Genomic DNA, 18814 nt, shown 5'->3' on the forward strand with positions numbered 1-18814 from the left:
CCATCTTAAAGCAACAGAATCAAAAGTCTTTGTTTTTACTATCTTAAAATGAAGGGAAACAGGCAACTAGGTGGTGCAATGCATAGTGCACTGGCCCTAAAGTCAAGAGGACTTGACATTTAGTAGCTGTGGGACTCTGGGCAAGTCACTTTATTTGGAAAAATAAAAATAATAAAATGAAGAGAAGCATATGAATTTGTTTTTCAGGTCCTTTTCAGTGTGGCATAATAAAACTGAAGTAAATGGCTAAAGTAAGGAGATTTGGGTTCAAATTCCAGCTCTAAAATTAAAAATGAATATTGGGACAGTTATTTGATTTTTCTGCATCTCAATTTCCTCATATGTAAAATGGAGACCATTTTATCTCCCTTAACTACAGAACTGCTGTGAATAAAGTACTTTGTAAACCTAAAGTTCTTTATTAAATAATATTATGATTCTTCCACTTCTAACATTTTACATTCTAAAATTATATGTACCAAGATCTTTTATAGCAATAAACATTTATATTTTAAAATGTTTAAATGTAATTTTTAATGAATAAAAATCAGGCTCACCCACACAAGCACATGCTCTCACTGCCATATGTATATAGCTTATGTTACAAAGGGAAAGAAGGGAAGGGGAAAGAGAAAGGAAAGAAGAAGAGGAGGGGGAGAAAGGGGGAGGTTCAATCACCAATTCTCATTGACACAGTCTCCCCAATCCCAAAATGAAGACCAAGAGCTCTGATTGTACATTTCCTTTAGTAAGGAGCTAAAATGTATCTATCATAGGAAGAGGCTCAAGCTTGGGGCTCAAGCAGAAAAGAATAGGGCACAGATTCTGTTTCATGAGGAATGACCCATTATAATTAATGGAGGAGGCTCCCTGGATTATCCCCATTACACACGCATTATCTTATTTGATCCTTATACAATAAATAGTTCACGTTTTATCATTCCCATTTTAGAGATGAAGAAACTGAGGCAGAGAAATGAATGGAGTACCCCTGAAGTGGCAGAGATGGGAGTCAATTCCAGGTTTTCTGAATCCAGATGCACTTGCTCTTTCCAAGGCTCAGTTCTATCTGACATTGGTTGGCTAGCAAAGACAGATAAAAGAAACTAACCACCCAGGAGATCCTACTTCCTTTGTAGACCTGGGAAGTCAGGCAGATTCCTAATATGTCAAGGAGATACTATGTATACAGTCAGGTGCCTAACAGGGCATGGAAAGAAAGGGAAACAAAGTTCCTTCCACAGAGAGAGATGGGACCTGACCGTGGCTGGGTGTGGAAGGAGTGCCCTTCCAATTCTGTCCAGTCCCTCCTTAGTCCTGGTTAGAGAGCAACAGATGGATGAGATAAAGGGCTCCTGCAGCCCACCAGCTGTGTGACTTAATCACTTAAGCTCTGTAAGTCTCGGTTTCTTCATCTGTAAAATGATACAATTAAACTAGAGAATCTCCAAAGTCCCTTCTAACTCCCATGCATCTCTAAGGCTTTAACTGACACTTAATAACTTGAGTTACCTTAGGCAGCTCTGATTTTCATTCCCATCCGCAAACAAGAGTGCTGGATTAAAATTGGTTCTGCTCTCCCATTGCTAAATTTCTTCTGGGACCTCCATTTTTTTTAGGTTATACATGTTTCCATATTAGTTATATTGTGAAAGAAGATTCAGAACAAAAGCGAAAACCCATGAGGAAGGAAAAAAACAACAAAAAAGTGAAAATAGTATGTTCTGATCTGCATTCAGACTCTATAATTCTTTCTCTGGATTCTCTCTCTCCATCATGAATCTTTTGGGATTGTCTTAGATCATTGTACTGCTGAGAAGAGATAAATCTATCAAAGCTGGCCATTGTATCATGTTGCTCTTACTCTGTACAATGTCTCCTGGTTCTGCTCACTTCACTCAGCATCAGACCGTGTAAACCTTTCCAGGTTTTTCTGAAATCTGCCTGCTCATTATTTCTTATAGTCACATAACTGTTTGGAGGTATATAATTTCCCCTGTAAGTTTTGGTACCTTGATTCATGATTGTCATTCTCTTTGATGAAATTATTGATAGTTGCTATGATCAGTTGACCCACTCTTTCCTTAGGATTAGATGAGCATGCACTCAAAGTACTCATTCTCCTCCCCGTCCTGGTCCTGATCTTCCCTCCCTCAGGGCTCAAAGCCTTCTCAGTCTCTCTTTCGAGTGTCGAGTTCCAGCCCCCTTCTCTCAGTGTCAAGTTCCATTTGGAAGAGAAGTCCAGGCCAGATAGGATTCATTCATCTTCCTGTTAGGCTTTTGCCACCATGGTCACCTTCGTCTCAATTTTCATCTCTCTTTTATAGACTGTCTTCCCCCATTGAAATGTAAGCTCCCTTAGGAAATAAAATACTATCTATGGAGTTTCAAAGATGTGCCTACTAACCTAGGCACCCATTCTTACAAGAATGTAAAATAAATCTTTCCTGTATTAAAAAAAAAAAAAAAGGGATGTAAGCTCCTTGAGGGGAGAGACTTTCTTTCCACTTCTATTTGAATGCCCAGAACTTAGTACAGCGCCTGACCTACAGTAATCACTTAATAAATGCTCATTGCCTGCCTTCTCTATGCTGTGATCCAGTCTAGTTTAAATCCTATGATCCTATAAATAATGCCCCCTCTTTGAGCCAGAGATTCCTCATCTATAAAATGGAAAGAAACAACCCTTGCATTAATGACTTCTTGGGGATATTGTGAGACAAGTGTTTTGTCAATTTGAGGCCTCATAGAAATGTGAGCTTTGTGATTTTTCTCCTCTGAAGAATCAACCTTACTGCATGTTCAGTCTCAACAATTCAGGTACCAAAGTGAGGGAGCCAGGTCTGCTGAAAAAAGACACTCACAGAGAGACTCACTGGCAAATTACAACATTAAGAACCACAGAAGCATACATAGGGCTGACACTGAGAAGGGGGGAGTGACTGCCCAAGGTCATGAAGATCGAAGAAGTAAGCTGAGATCCCAGGGTCTTATTGTAGATGGCTCTCTTTTTAACCAACAGGTGTTTTCCCAAAATACTGTCAATCAAATTTTTGCAAATTCAGTCCTTTTAAAGATGGGGATATACACATCCAAAGAAAGAACTGATGGAGTCTGAATGAAAATCAAAGTATACTATTTTCACTTTTTTTGGTTTGGTTGGTTTTTTTTGTGTTCTCTTTTTCCTTTTGTTCTGTTTCTTCTTTTACAACATGAGTAATGTGGAAATATGATTTTACATGATTGTACATATATAAGTCATATCCATCTTGGAGAACGGGGAGAGGAGGGAGGGAGGGAGAAAAATTTGGAACTCAAAAATCTTTCAAAAACGAATGCTAAAAGTTGGCTTTACATGTAATTGGAAAAAAATAAAATACTATCAAAATTTTTTAAAGATAGGGACATAAGACATAAATAAAGCATCATCTCTACCCCCAGCAATCATACTATCTAGTAAGAGGACTGGAACTTCAAATAACTTTAATATCTGGCATTTGGGGAAAAAAATTTAAATAAAAAAATTAAATATCTGGCATTTGGATTGGCCACTAGATGATACAGTTGGTAATTTGGACTTGGAATCAGGAAGACCCGAGTTCAAATCTTGCCCTGGATACAGTAACAATGTGACCCTAGGCAAATGATTTAATTTAATTTCTTCTAGCCTTGAAATTAAAGCTCATCTGCAAAGAGAAGACAATAATAGCACCTAACTACTTCAAATAGTTGCTGAATAAAAGGGGATAACATATACAATGTGCTTTGCAAACTTTAAAGCATTTACATAAATGTAAGAGAAGCATTTCAACAGATTGGAATGTGAATGGAAGTTAGTGTGAGTAAAAGAACAAAAGTAAAGAGACCAGAGCAGATCGGGGAAATAGAAAGAGGGTCTAATTTGATTGGGATAATAGAAAAGTATATATACATCTGGATAGATAGGGATACATATATGCACACATATATACATACACACAGCTATGTATGTATGTATATATGTATATGTATATACACTGATATCTATCTACATAGCAAATAAGTTTAATCTCTTTTATTCACATTTTCTCCAATGCTTTCTTAAATCTAGTCAATCAATAAAATTATCTTTCAAACCCTGGTTTATAACATTTGTTAATTTTTGATGTGAAAATGCTCACACTGAAAATAATACATCATCTCAGCTCTCAAAAGTCAAACATAGTTGATTCCAGCACATCTCTGAATACAAATGACCCCAAGAATTATTAGATAATTTTAAATGAAATTTAAAAGTTTTTGTTTGAACAAAATCAATGCAAGCAACATAAGAAGTTGCTGGTTAGGAAAAGATCTTTACATCAAATATCTCCGATAAAGGCTTGAAATTCAAGATAAGTAGTTGACTAACACATACATGTAAGACCAAGAACTATTCCCCAATAGATAAATAGTCAAAAAATGTGGACAGACAGTTGTTAAGTAAATACATAGATATGTGTGTATATATGTATATATATAAATATATACATATGTAAACTATAAACAACATGAAAAATTGCTGCAAATTGCTATTATGAAGAGAAAAAAATCAAAACAACTCTGAAATTTTGCCTCATATCTAGCAAATAGGAAGAAATGACAAAATATGGAAACAGTTGTTGTTGGAGGGATTATGGAAAGGCAAGCACTCAAAAACACTTTTGTTAGAGGTATGAATTGTTCCAATCATTCTGAAAAGCAATTTGAAATAATACTAAGAAAGTGGCTAAAATGTCTGTATTGTTTGGTCCATAGGAGCAAGACAGAAAGAAACATTCCATAAATACCAAATTCACATAAAGGCACTTTTTAAATGATAGCAAAGTAGATGCTCAACAAAAAGAGCAAAACTAAATATAGCATAGTATATGCGTAGCCCATAATATCATGAATTTAAAGCTGGAAGGCACCTGAGAGGTTCTTAAGTTGTTAAGTTGTTTCAGCTGTGTCCAACTAATTTTTATCCCATTTGTGATTTTCTTAACATAGTTACTAGAGTGATTTGTCAATGCTTTTTCCTCCAGTTCATTTTACAGATAAGGAAACTAAGGTATATAGGGTTACGTTATTTGTCCAGAGTCACAAAGCTAATAAGTGTCTGGTGTAGGATATGATCCCAGATCTCATGGACTCCAAGTCCAATTTTTAGTCACTAGACCACAACACCTCTGGAATAGAATAGAATATTGCTGTGCTCTAAAATATAATAAATACGAATGACTCAGAAGAGTATGAGAAGACATATCAACTAATGCAAAATAAAGAGAACCAGAAAAATACAGACTAAAATATGTAAATGGAAAGAACAAAATACCAAAAATTTATGCTATACAATCTTAATGAAGCCAAACTTGACCAAGAAGAAATATTCAGAAAATGTACTTTCCTCCTTCCCTTCTTTATCAAAGTGAGCGTCTCTGAGAGTGGAATACTATACACACTATAAGTTTAGTTGATATGTTGATTAGTTTTACCAAACCTTTGTTTTATTTCTTGCCTTTTATCCTTTGTTAAGAAATGACTTGACTTGTACTGAGGGAGAAGGAGAGATATATTCAGAATTAAGATGATATGAAAATGAATTATATCAAAATATGTTTTAATTTGCAAATGGCTACAATATTATAACATCAAAACAACATAAATAAACAGTTCCCAGAAGAATTGCAAAATATAAATGGCCATTTAACAACATGCTTTAACTTATTAATATTAAGAGGAATGCAAATTAAAATAATTTTATGGTTTTTTGCCTCACACCATGCAAACTGGCTGATGACAAAAAAAAACGATTCTTTTCTTAATTATGGATGCAAAAGATACTTAATTCGCTTCTTTTCAGATTTTTGAAAATCATTCTCTTTGCTTAAAAGAGGTTAAAAACAAAGAGAGGAAATGTTGAATGACCGCAGGAAAAGATTTAGAATGACCCATTTAGTCCAGATATCAGTTAAAAATTCTGCAAGAAAAATGACCCAGTTTTCATATCCTTTGAACTAACAATCAGACTGGAGTTAAGGGAGGAGAGAATGAGGGATGATGATAAGGAATTCTGAGATGCAGGGAAGGAAAAAAGAGGGAGTGATGGATGATCTCTATTTTCTCACTAAAGTATGAGGCAGGTTCCTTAGCTACGAGGAGGCTAAAGGAGAGAAGGTTTGGATTAGCCTAGAGAGTGGGCAGTAGGCTAGAGAAGCAATTAGAGAGGAGTAGGAGTATTGCTTGCTGCAGTGAGATTAGAAAATATAAATTTGGAGTGACCTCAGTAGGTTAGATTACATGATTTCCAACAGCCACTCAGCAGAATGTGACAACTTGACTTTCATAAAACGTAGCACTTCCTAGTTTGTCTTTTTTGTACAGTAAAAGTTTCCTATTGCCAATGTCTCTTTATCACCTTTTATACTGCTTTAAAGACTCTAGTGTGCACAGGACACAAACAGAGCAAAATTTATGTGACACTCCACCAAAAGTAAAATTGCTCCAATTCTCTCTCTCCAGGTCAGAAAGAGGATGGCAGAAGCTGTCTTATCCTGAGGGTACTCTGGGGCAGGGAATCATGGAACAGAGAGAGAAACACTCGACCTTGATGCTGCAATGTCCATTATTTATTTTCTGTATTTCTTCAAAATACAGGCAGCTAAGTGGTCTAATGGATGGAGCATGGCCCCTAGAGTCACAAAGACATGAGTTCAGATACATCTTCAGCTACTTCATATCTGTGTGATACTGGACAATTCACTTAAACACCTTCTACCTCAGCTTCCTCATGTACAAAATAGGGAACAATAGCAAGTATCTCCCATTCCAGGACTGCTGGGAGAATAAAACTAGGTAATATTTGTAGAATGTGTTGCAAATTGATTAGTGCTATAGAAATGCTAGCTATTGTTATTTTCTTAGTAAACCGCCTTGCCATTTCAGGCTTCCATGAGAGAAGTCAGAGCAAGTGGCCAGTTACCAAAAGGTATAGAGATGCAGAGATCACATAATCAGTAGACATAGTAAATGACAACAAGGTAACTGAAAGCTAGCCAGCCTAGAGGTAAAGACTTAGAGGGGTAGGTTGCCAACTATTGAACTAGTGAACTAGTAAAAACAGATTCTCCTCATTTCTCACCCATGAGGCTGAGACAAGGAATGATTCCCTTTCTCCTTCTACCTTCACAATGAATCCGTGGTTGGCTGTAGTCAGGATGGCCCCTAACCTTACCCAGAGATCTGGGAGGGGCAACCATAAGGGGTTTTAGAAGATGGTTGGAGACAGAAACCTTCATAAATGAACACACAATTTTGGGATTTTTTTAAAACTTTATTCCATTTACAATAAACTACTTGATCAGAGTATGTGATCTTTGAATTTGTGAATGCAAAAATAAATGAATATAAGAAAGGAATACAAATAAGTCTGATGCTTACAAGCTAGGAATAAACAATGAATTTCATATTTTAATATTTCCAGCAATATTACAGTTCATTCCTTAGATTAATTTTGGACCCAGCAGGTAATAATCCAAACTACTTAGTGCCTTCACTGTGGTGATGTTATGGCTTTGACAGGAAGAGGAACAACCTGAATGGTTGCAGGTTAAGCAGCCTCTGAAAGCAAGGACTATCTGAGCCAAGCTCCGGAACAACAAAAAAGGCTGGCCTGATGGCTCAAGTAGCACACCACCTGATGGGAAACTCTAGCATTGTACTCTTCTGACTGGATAATAAATAGTTACATGCTGCTTTCCAGGAGACTTAAGGAAGGCAGCCCTCAAGCCACATGGTGCTGGGACCCCACAGGAGGAGAGCATAGTTTTATTTTCATATATTGTATAAAGCTATCCTGAAGTAAAGCATATCCCATTTGATATGATGATGAAGAGATGATGAAGTAAAAAGAGCTATCCCTTAAAAGAATGGGTGGATAGGAAGGGGAAAAATGTGGAAGTACACTAACATCTTTTTTTTTGCCACTCTGATTAAATGCCAGTAGGATGTCCTATTGCATCTGAGTACATTGTTGACTATAGAGTTAGGGAACCTGGTTTCAAATCTCAGCTCCACTACCTGAAAAACCTATGATAAGTCATTTTCTCTCTCAGGACCTCAAATTCTATAAAATGAGGGATTTGAAGTAGATGACCTCTAAAATAACTTCTTACTCCCAAATCCTATGATTCTATGATAAAGAGACCAACTTAAAATGAATCCCCACTGGAGATTACAATAATGATTCATACTTTCGTAGCACTTTAAGAATGACAATATAGTGGCAGCTGAGGTGGTGCACTTAGGTAAACATTCTGAACTGGAGTCAAGAGGATGAGTTCAAATACTGACTCAGATGCTTACTGACTACGTGACCCTGAAGGATTCATTTAACTTTTCTATGTCTCAATTTCCTTATCTGTAAAATGGGGGTTATAATAAAACAATCTCCTGAGCTGTTGTAAAGCTCAGAGATAAATTGTTGTGAAGTACTTTGGATAATGCCTAATATATAGTAGGTGCCATATAAATGCTTATTCTCTTCCCTTTGCCTTTTATTAACATTTTCTCCATCACTTTCATAAGTTCAGATAATCAACAAAATAATAAATGAAATAACACACAAATCCTAAAATGATATATAAATTAATAATAATGAAGACAATTACAGCTACCATTTACATAGTGCTTGCTAAGTATAGGTCAGACATTGTATTAACCATTTTATATATATCATTTGATCTTCACAATAACCTGGGGGGTAGGTATTATAATTATCATCCCATTTTATAGATTAGAAGTATTTATTAGTATTCTTATTACAGAGCCCTTTCTTCACAAGAGCCTCTGACTTAAGCTTAACAGATGAGAACACTAGAGCTCACATACACTCATTAGGTTGCCTGAGATTACTAAGGGATAGAGTCATACTACCAAGGCCAGTGCTTTGTCCACTCCACTATACTATCTTCAGTTGTCCAGGAAAACTTTCCTTTGTTCTGTGTATGTTCCGCTGATATTTCCCTCTTATCTTCCCAGGGCTGGGCAGGAGGATCCTCCCTGATTAAGGCCTTGTTCACAGATCTCCCCGCCAGCTCCTCCCTCGGGGAGCTTGGCTGGAGCCACTGCTGATGACAGGAGGCTGATGGGAGGCACCAGCTTGGTGGCGGCTCCCAGCCGCATCTCCAGGGGCAGGAGCTGAGCTCAGTGGGAGCTGAAGGCAGGCCTTGAGCCAAGGGAGGAATCCAATGGCTCCAGGGGGCTTCTCTTCACCCATTCAGCCTGTGAATCCAACAGGCTTGGCAAAGAACCTGTGATAAGAAGCTTCCTTTCCTTGAAAGGAAAAGGAAGAGAAATCAAGGTTAGGTTTTGGTGGATAGACCCATAAGAGGCTATAGTCATTCTCCCTGTAATGAAGATGACGGAAGACCAGAAGTCAAAGGATTTGAACTTGGCGACAATATATAGAGGAAAGGATACCACATTTGTATCATGAAAGGCCTCTGATAATTAGTTTCTTCATCTGAAAAATGGGAATAATAATAACCACCTCAAAAGGCTATGGTTAGAAGCAAATGAAATAATGGTGTTTTACAAACCTTAAAGCTCTTTTTAAAAGTCAGTGATTATTAATCATAAGCTTTAACTGTGTGACCTGCAAGGAATCATTCAGAATTTTAATTTCCTACACCTCTACCTTGGTGTCCAAAGTTCCTAAGCCACCCTCCTTGGGAAGAATTCACAGGACATTTGAGATGGAAAGGAATCTTGGATATTGAATGTGAGAAGTGGAAGAGGCCTTCTAATATAAAATATTAGGTAGCACAAGGATTATCATCCCAACTTCATTGGTGAAAAAACTAAGATTAGTAATGTTCCAAGCCTCCAGTCACACAGTGTAAAGCCAGAACTCAAAACTAGATCTTCTGACTTCAGAATCAGCATTCTTTTCATTCTACCACAAGAAGTTAGAACTTGGAACACAGAATGCTAAACAAGCTAACAAAATGCAAAATGCTAAAACCAGCAAGAATGTTGGAGATCATTTAATCTAACTCTCTGTTTACAGACGAGGAAACTCCAAGCTGGAGTTCTGTTGGAGTCCATTGTCCTAAGAGTATCTGCTCTTTCATAAAGGTAAACTGGTTCTCCCTTTCCAAATGGCTTTTTTTTCTTTTAATTAATGGAGGTACAGTTGGAGTGGAAGGCAGGGGAACAGCTGGGGCAGTGTCAGATCACAGGCTAGAAGGAGAGGGGAAGGGGAGGGAGGCTGCAGGATGTGCCCAGGCATCCATGGCCCTCCCACACCCTACTTACTTGGCACTATCCTTCCCTGCTGAAACCTGATAGATTGTGTCCCATGTGACAAAGTGGAGACAGCTGCTAGGCAGAAGATTCAGAAGCTGATGGCAAACTTTAGAAAAGGAAGGCAGTGGAAATGTGGTAGATTTGAAAAACATTGGGCAGGGAGTTAAGAAGGTAATAATAATAATAATAGATAATAATAAAAATAGGATAGCCAGGTGGTCTAGTGGATAGACTGACAAGCCCAGAGTCAGGTAGACTCTCCACTGGAGTTCAAAACTGGCCTCTACCACTAGCTGTAGGATCCTGGGTAAGTCATCCCAGAATGTTTACCTCATTTTCCTCATCAGTACAATGAACCGGAGAAGGAAATGGCAAATTACTCTTGTATTTTTGCCACAAAAAAAAACAAAAACAAAAACAAAAAGCAACAATAACAACAACAACAAAAACCAAATGCAATGAAGTTGAAGAATTGGACAAAACTGAAACTACCAAACAACTTTATCAGAAAGAGGGCTAAATTCCATGTGGTTTTTTTAAACATCAGGTAGGTGAAGCGGTAGACAGAGTACTAGGTTTCAAATTATGAACTCATCTTCATTAATTCAAATCTAGTCTAAGACACTTACTAGCTAGACAAGTCACTTAACCCTGTTTGCCTCAGTTTCTGTAAAGATAAAATGAGCTGAAGAAGAAAATGTCAAATTACTCCAGTCCTTGCCAAGAAAATCTCAACAGGGGACATGAAGAGTTGGACATAATTGAATGACTGAATGACAATAACAACAATAATAATATTTATATAGCACCTACTATATTCCAGGCACTGCACTAAATATTTCACAAATTTTATCACATTTGATCCTCACAATAGCCATAAGAGAAGATGGCATCATTATCCCATTTTACAGTCGAGGAAACTGAAGCAAACAGAGGTTAAGTCACTTTCCCAGAATCACACAGCTAGTGTCTGAGGAAGATTTTAAATTTGAGTCTTCCTGCCTTCAGGATCAAAGCTTTAACCATTGCAGCTCCTAGCTACCTGAACTCTTTGTACTTGATCTACCACTACCTCACTATGGGAACTTGGACAAGTCACTGAACCTGCTTGGGCCTTAGTTCTATAAAATGAAATAGCAGTATCTATATTTAGAAGAGATCTATATATGAATCTCAGTGTCTATAAATGAAATAATTGGGGCTGATGATCACAAATGGTTCCTTCCAACTCTAACATCTTATGTTCTATGTCTTTGCATTTTTTCTTACTTAAAAAAAGTTCTAACGGCCTTTCTACAATGACTCTAACATCTTATGTTCTAAGTTTTTACATCCTAAAATCTTCTAGCCCAAGTACTCTAGGACAGGGGTTTTTAATCTCTTTTTTATATCTTGGGACCCTTTGTTAGCTGACAAAGTCCATGGACCTTTTCACAGAATAACATTATTAACTGCATAAAAATAAAATACACAAGATTACAAAAGAAAGCAATTGTAGTGAAATCTAGTTATTGAGATATTCAGTTTTAATATTACCCTAAATTAAGCTCCAGCCCTAGCTCTTAGGCTTCTTCCAGCTCTAACATTCAATGTTGACTTGCCCAAAATTACACAATATAATAATAGCTAACACCTACATACCTCCTACCATATATCAGGCACTGTGCTAAGTGCTTTATAATTATCAATTCAGATGAGCCTCACAACAACCCTGAAAGGTGTATTCCATTATCAGCCCTTTTTGCAGATGATGATTAAGTAACTTGTCTGAGGTCACACATTTAGTATCTGAGACTGGATTCGAATTTAGATCTCTATCCACCTCACTACCTAGATGCCTTACCAGCTATTGAGTAACGGAGCTGAAGGGCATCAGTTAACCAGTGTTTTCTACTACTACTTTCTTTTTTGGGATAAAACCCAAGCTTTTTTTCTAGCTTGTTGGAGGATGAGAGAGGATCCTTGAACAATAGCAATGATTGCCATCATTAACAATTAAAATTGTAATTAAAAAAACAATAAGCAATGTGTTTCAGACTATGTGCTGGGTATTAGGGATACAACTCTGTCCTTAAAAAGCTTACAAACCTACTTTGGGCTTATATCCCAAAGAGATTTTAAAGGAGGGAAAGGGACCTGTATGTGCATGAATGTTTGTGGCAGCCCTATTTGTAGTGGCCAGAAACTGGAAACTGAGTGGATGCCCGTTGATTGGAGAATGGTTGAATAAATTGTGGTATATGAATGTTATGGAATATTATTGTTCTGTAAGAAATGAGCAGCAGGAGGATTTCAGAAAGGCCTGGAGAGATTTGCATGAACTGATGTTGAGTGAAATGAGCAGAACCAGGAGATCATTATATACTTCAACAACAATATTATATGATGACCAATTCTGATGGATGTGACCCTCTTCAGCAGAGATGAACCAAATCAGTTCCAATAGAGCAGTAATGAACTGAACCAGCTACACCCAGCGAAAGCACTCTGGGAGATGACTATGAACCACTACATAGAATTCCCAATCCCTCTAATTTTGTCTGCCTGCATTTTAAATTTCCTTCACAGGTTAATTGCACACTATTTCAAAGTCTGATTCTTTTTGTACAGCAAAATAACTGTATGGACATGCATACATACATTGTAACTTAGACTTTAATATATTTAACATGTTCTGGTCAACCTGCCACCTGGGGAAGGGGTCAGGGGAAGGAGGGGAAAAGTTGGAAGGAAAGATTTTGCAATTGTCAATGCTAAAAAAGTACCCATGCATATAACTTGTAAATAAAAAGCTATAATTTTAAAAAAAGAAGCTTACAAACCAGAGGGACAATGTAACATAGTCTATGAATAAACAGGAAACAGTGTAATGTCTGCCTTTGTCAAAGGCAAAGTGCTAGGAGAAATTTGAGGAGGGAGCGAACTTTTTGGATGTAGTGAAAAAAATAAGGAATACTTCCTGGAAGGCTGGAGGAAGGAGATGAATCAAAGCTGAGCCTTTAAGGAAGGGAGGGATTTAACAGATGAAAGAGTCAGGAAATAAAGGAAAATTCATGCCAGATTTGAGGGGTATGAACAGAGGTGGAAATGAGAGAAAACAGAACAGCGGGGAGAGAGAGTTGTTCAGTTTGGCTGAAACATGGGAAATGTGAAGGGACTGATATGAAAATTCAGTAATTTAAATTTTATTTAGTAGGTAATGGGTACACACTGGACTTTTTTGTCTTTTATAGAGATCAGCCATTCTCTCAAACCGGAGGTAGAATTATACCTTATACCTGGAACAGTTGATTTTTATAAACTTTAAGGTCCCTTCTAGTTAAGTCATATGAATTTATAGGGCAGGTAGTTGGTTCAGTTAATATGGTGCCAGACCTGCAGTCAGGAAGACTGAGTTTAAATCCAATCTCAGATAAGCTGTGGGACCCTGAACAAGACACTTAACTTTGTTTGTCTCAGTTTTCTCATCTATAAAATGAGCTGGAGATGTGAATGACAAACCACTCCAGTATCTTTGCCAAAAGAAAAAAAAACCCACCCCCAAATCTAAATGGTATCATGAAGAGTTTGACAATAAAAAAATCAACTGATTAACAAATGAACTCATAAGCCTCTCCTATATGGACTCCCACCAGCATAGAATTACCCATATACAATAGCAAATCCTGGAAGAATGGATTGTTTTGAGGAAAATTGGCAGCTAAAGAGAAATCAAATAGGCTTGGACCTCATTAGTCACCCATCCTCCCTTCTGGAGATACTGAACTGGTAGTGAGGGATAGGGAGGATAGGGAAGAACAATTTACTTGCCAAGTGGAAAAGAATGAGCCATTGGGAAAAAACAAGTCATTTTCCAGTTTCTTGGAAAATTTTTCTATTCCTGTTTCATAGAAATCATGATTCCTTGAGATCCAATAACCCCAGAAAAGGATAATATTCATTATTGGGTCTTAAAGATTTCTGCAAGAGTATCTGGCAAGAGCTCCTTGGAAGATACCTTCCCCCTAACCACTCTTTCCTAAGAACTGTAGAATTTCTCTGCATTCTTCAATATGAGAAGTTCTGATCACAAAGGCCTTTCTAAAAGGAATGATTTTCACCACTTTCTATCTGCCACTTCTTAGATTTCTTACTCACTTAAGCTATAGATCTGTTTCCTTCTGAACTTCAATTTCTTATAAAAGAGAACATTTTCATCTCACTCTACAAATAAGCAAAGATATGCAAAAGATGGATGATAAATGTTGTAGAGATGGTAGGAATATGAGTATACTATTACACTGTTGGAATCAGTCCAGTCAATCAAACAATTAACAAGTATTTACTAAGTGGCCATTATATATATATACCAGGTACTGTCCTAGGTACTGGAGATACAGTGAAATTTTTCTGTGAACCTTGTACTATATTTAGGGAATACAAAGACAAAAAGAAATCCTTCCTTCAATAAGTTGTTTGGGAAAAAAACCAGCATGTATGTTTTATAAGCCCATGGAACAATGCTTTTTTCCAGTCTTTTCTGGATATATCTGCATATGAAAAAGTCAAGAATGTAATTAGATAGGTAGAAGAGATGATGATATGACCCCTTTCCTTAGTTTGTATAAAGTGTGTGTCACCAATGTACATTACCTATGTCCCCCTGGGTTGTCTAAATTCAATCCTCAGAAAGGCATTGATAATATCTCTAGAATCCCACCTTTCTTTTTCAAGGGAGACCTTGATTACTGCCTGAGGGAACAGAAGAAGGGGACATTAGTTCTACTCTAAAAGATGGGGCTATTGGACTAGAGTTATACTTATCTGTCCCCCTAAATATTGCTAGTCCAATAGAATTATTTTTTAAGGCTCAAGCCATTTTCCTTGTTTGTTGTCATTCAGTCATTTTGGTCATGTCTGACTCTTCATGATCCCATTTGGGATTTTTGACAAAGATCCAGGAATGGTTTGTCATTTCCTTTTCAGCTCATTTTATAGATGAGGAAACTGAAACAAACTAGGGTAAGTGAAACACACAGCTAGTAAATGACTGAGACCAGATTTGAACTCAGAAAGATGAATTTTCCTGATTTCAGGCTGGGTATTTTATCCACTGTGCCATTTAGCTGCCCTTTAACATGATTAGATTCCACAGAACAGGTGATAAGTCCTTAACTATATTTGTGTTGTAAAAACCAGTATGACTTCTTTCTTCCTTATCAAGGAGAGTGCTAATATTCTCTCTTTTCATACAATACTCTCCTTTTATACAACACAAGGGGAAGAAGGAAAGTAGTAACCCCAGGTTTACACCCACAAGATTGCCTTTTTCCCACCAAATGCTAGTTACACAAAAGAATATGACAAATAGTGAGTAAACACATTTATTCAAGAAGATAGTAAACAAAAATCAGAGTTCTATAGATTGTTATAACAGAAGATACTTAAGAGTGAACTCTCCTACTGGGAGCAAGATTTCTCAGCTCAACCAAAAGAGAGGTCCTGATCACAAACAAAGGGAAATTCTTCTAAGTCTGTAGGGAAGCAAGCTGGAAATCAGTCTAGAAAAGGGTCTGGAATTGATGTGTTCTCTTTCAAAGAAGTTTCCTTTCTAAAGCTCTTGAACAAGTCTAAAGTGTTCTTTAGAGCAAAGCAACAGTAAGGCCCAAAGTCCTCAAGATGAAAATAGGGTTCTTGCTAAATAACTAATACACCTAGATAGAATTTTCTATGGTCTTTTTTTCCCAATTCAACATCTTGGGTCCCTCTGTTAGAGACTTCACTCTGTATTTATGATGAACATGACATACATTTTCCAATTTTTAATCTCTTAAGGTTAGGCTGAAAACAAAGTAATGTTTGTCCAATTAACCACTTGTAGAGTTCATAGATTTCCTAGTTTTTGAACCATAAATATATTCTATATTCTTACCTCAACAATTGAATGGGAAAACAAATCACAGAGACAAATGTAATGTGATAATGAGGTAGGATGGGGCACATTATTTCACATAATAGAAGCTCAAAAGAGCTTTTATAAGAGAGGGGAAGATGAAGGAGGTAAGAAAACAGAACACTTGAATCTTATATAAGAATTGGCTCAAAGAGGAATAACATACACATTAATTTGAATTTGTAAATCTACCTTACCTTACAAGATAGTAGGAGAGTAAGGGGATAAAAAAAGTAGGAATCTGATAGAAGAGAGGTCAGATTGGAAAAGTTGGGAGTCAAAAGCAAAACACATTTGAGGAGGGACAGGGTAAAAATAATGAGAATAAAATAAGTGGGGGGAAGAGGATGGAAGTAAATACATTAATAATCATAACTGTGAAAAATCTTTTACAGCAAGTATGATGAAAACTTCATATTTCAAATATATAGAGAAGTGAATCTAATTTATGAAAACAAGATCCATTCACCAACTGATAAATAGTCAAGAGTTATAAAAGGCAGTTTTCAGATAAAACTAACTACCGTTACATGAAAAAATGCTCTAAATCACTATTGATTGGAGAAATGTAAATTTAAAATTGGCTAATATGACAAAAAAGGAAAATTACAAATGTTGGAAGAAATGTGGAAAAATTAAGAAACCATTAATGAATTGTTGTTGAAATTTTGGAAGGACTGTGAGAGTACAGGTACATTAATTCTTTGTTGTGGGGTTATGAATTAGTTTAACCATTCTAAAAAGCAATCTGAAAGTTTACCCAGAGTTGCCAAACTGCATATTCTTTGACCCAGTGAAGATGTATTCCTTAAATATCATGAGATCAGAGCTATAAAACTGGAAGGGACCTTAGAGATCATCTAGCAAAACCCCCCTCATTTTTAAGGATGATGAAACTGAGGTATATAAGAGATAAGTGATCTGTACCAAGTCCCATAGGGAATTAGTGGCAAAGCTGAGATTTGAATCCAGTCATCTGACACCAAACCCAGAATTCTTCCCATTACTCTAGAATATAGAGGGAAAGGACCAGAGGGAAGCCAGAGTTAGCTCATAACAGAAGAAAGCAAATCAGCAAATGCCACAAATTAGGACTTGACTTCTTGTTGTGTTGATTGTCCATATTTAAGAAAGTGATGGAGAAAATGTGAATAACGAAGATTGAATTTGAAAGTATACTGTGTTGGATATTTTATTTTTCTAGAGAGACATTTGTTAAATGCTTGCCAGCACACCCCAAGAAAGAATGTGTAGGTATTAAAAATATTTATAACAGCACTTTTGCTGCAGTAAAGAACTGAAAATGAAGTGTGTGTTCCTCAATTAAGGAATGGCGAACAAACTATGGTAAAGAGCTATCAAATGTGCATATCCTCTGACCCAGGAGTGTCTCTACTGGATCTGTATCCCAAAGAGATCTTAAAGGAGGGAAAGGGACCCTCATATGCAAGAATGTTTGTAGTGGCCCTTTTTGTAGAGGCAAGAAACTGGAAACTAACTGGATACCCATCAGTGGGGGAATGCCTGAATAAGTTATGGTATATGGCTGTAATGGAGTATTATTGTTTTGTAAGAAACGACCAGCAGGATGATTTCAGAAAGGCCTGAAGAGATTTACATGAACTGATGCTGATTGAAGTGAGTAGAACCAAGAAAAGATGATACACAGCGACAACAAGATTATGTAATGATCAACTGTGATAGACTTTTCAACGATGAGGTGATTCAGGCCGATTCCAATAACCTTGTGATTGAGAAGCCATCTGCATCCAAATAAAGGTCTGTAGGGACTGAATGTGGATCACAACATAGTATTTTCACCTTTTGTTCATTGTTGTTGTTTGCTTGTTTTTTCTCATTTTTTTCTCTTTTTGATATGATTGTTCTTGTGCAGCATGATAAATGCACATGATTAACCTATATTGAATTACTTGCTGTCTAGAAGAGGGGGCAGGTAGGGAGGGAGGGAGGAAAATCTGAAACACAAAGTTTTACAGCAGTGAATGTTGAAAACAATCTTTGCATTTATTTTGAAAAATAAAAAGCTATTATTATAAAATAATCCTCCCTTGTCAGATAAATAAAATAAAAGACTGAGATGATGAGAATCCCCTTATTGGCTTCTGAATTGAAGAAGCTGATGACCTAGTGGACTTTTAAGAAGAGGAGTTAGTATCTGGCTGGGCTCTCTTTTAAATGATCCACTGAGTTATCAGTAGCATCTCATCCAGTTTACCTTCCCACAAGATGGATACTACTCTCACAAGTTCTGGAGACTCTTTATGTATTTGCTTTCTTAAATCTATAGCACATGGGCAATGAGCTTCATCTTAACAGTCAGCCTGGAGATAGGATGAATTCACAGCAAGAGCACTTACTATGCTAATGTGAGAATTATTTTGCTTATCTATATTTACAAGGAAGGGCTTTTATTTAGAGTGGAATACAGTTATGAGGAGGAATGGGTGGGTAGTGATATTTTTGCTAAGAAAAGAAAAAAAATTAATATTTATATAGCACTTTAAGGTTTGCAAAGCACTTAATAAATATTATCTAACTTGATTGTCACAACAA

The 18814-nt window shown here is 36.7% G+C and overlaps 1 non-coding gene across 1 annotated transcript; it reads right to left on the bottom strand.

Moving 5' to 3' along the window:
* Window positions 1-15421: 15421 nt before the first annotated feature.
* Window positions 15422-15545, bottom strand: LOC111718515. Its single transcript, XR_002769056.1, has one exon. It is a non-coding gene; the product is annotated as a U6atac minor spliceosomal RNA (small nuclear RNA).
* Between the last annotated feature and the right edge of the window lie 3269 nt (window positions 15546-18814).

This window comes from Sarcophilus harrisii, chromosome 2 (assembly GCF_902635505.1).
Source record: "Sarcophilus harrisii chromosome 2, mSarHar1.11, whole genome shotgun sequence".
NCBI lineage: Eukaryota > Metazoa > Chordata > Mammalia > Dasyuromorphia > Dasyuridae > Sarcophilus > Sarcophilus harrisii.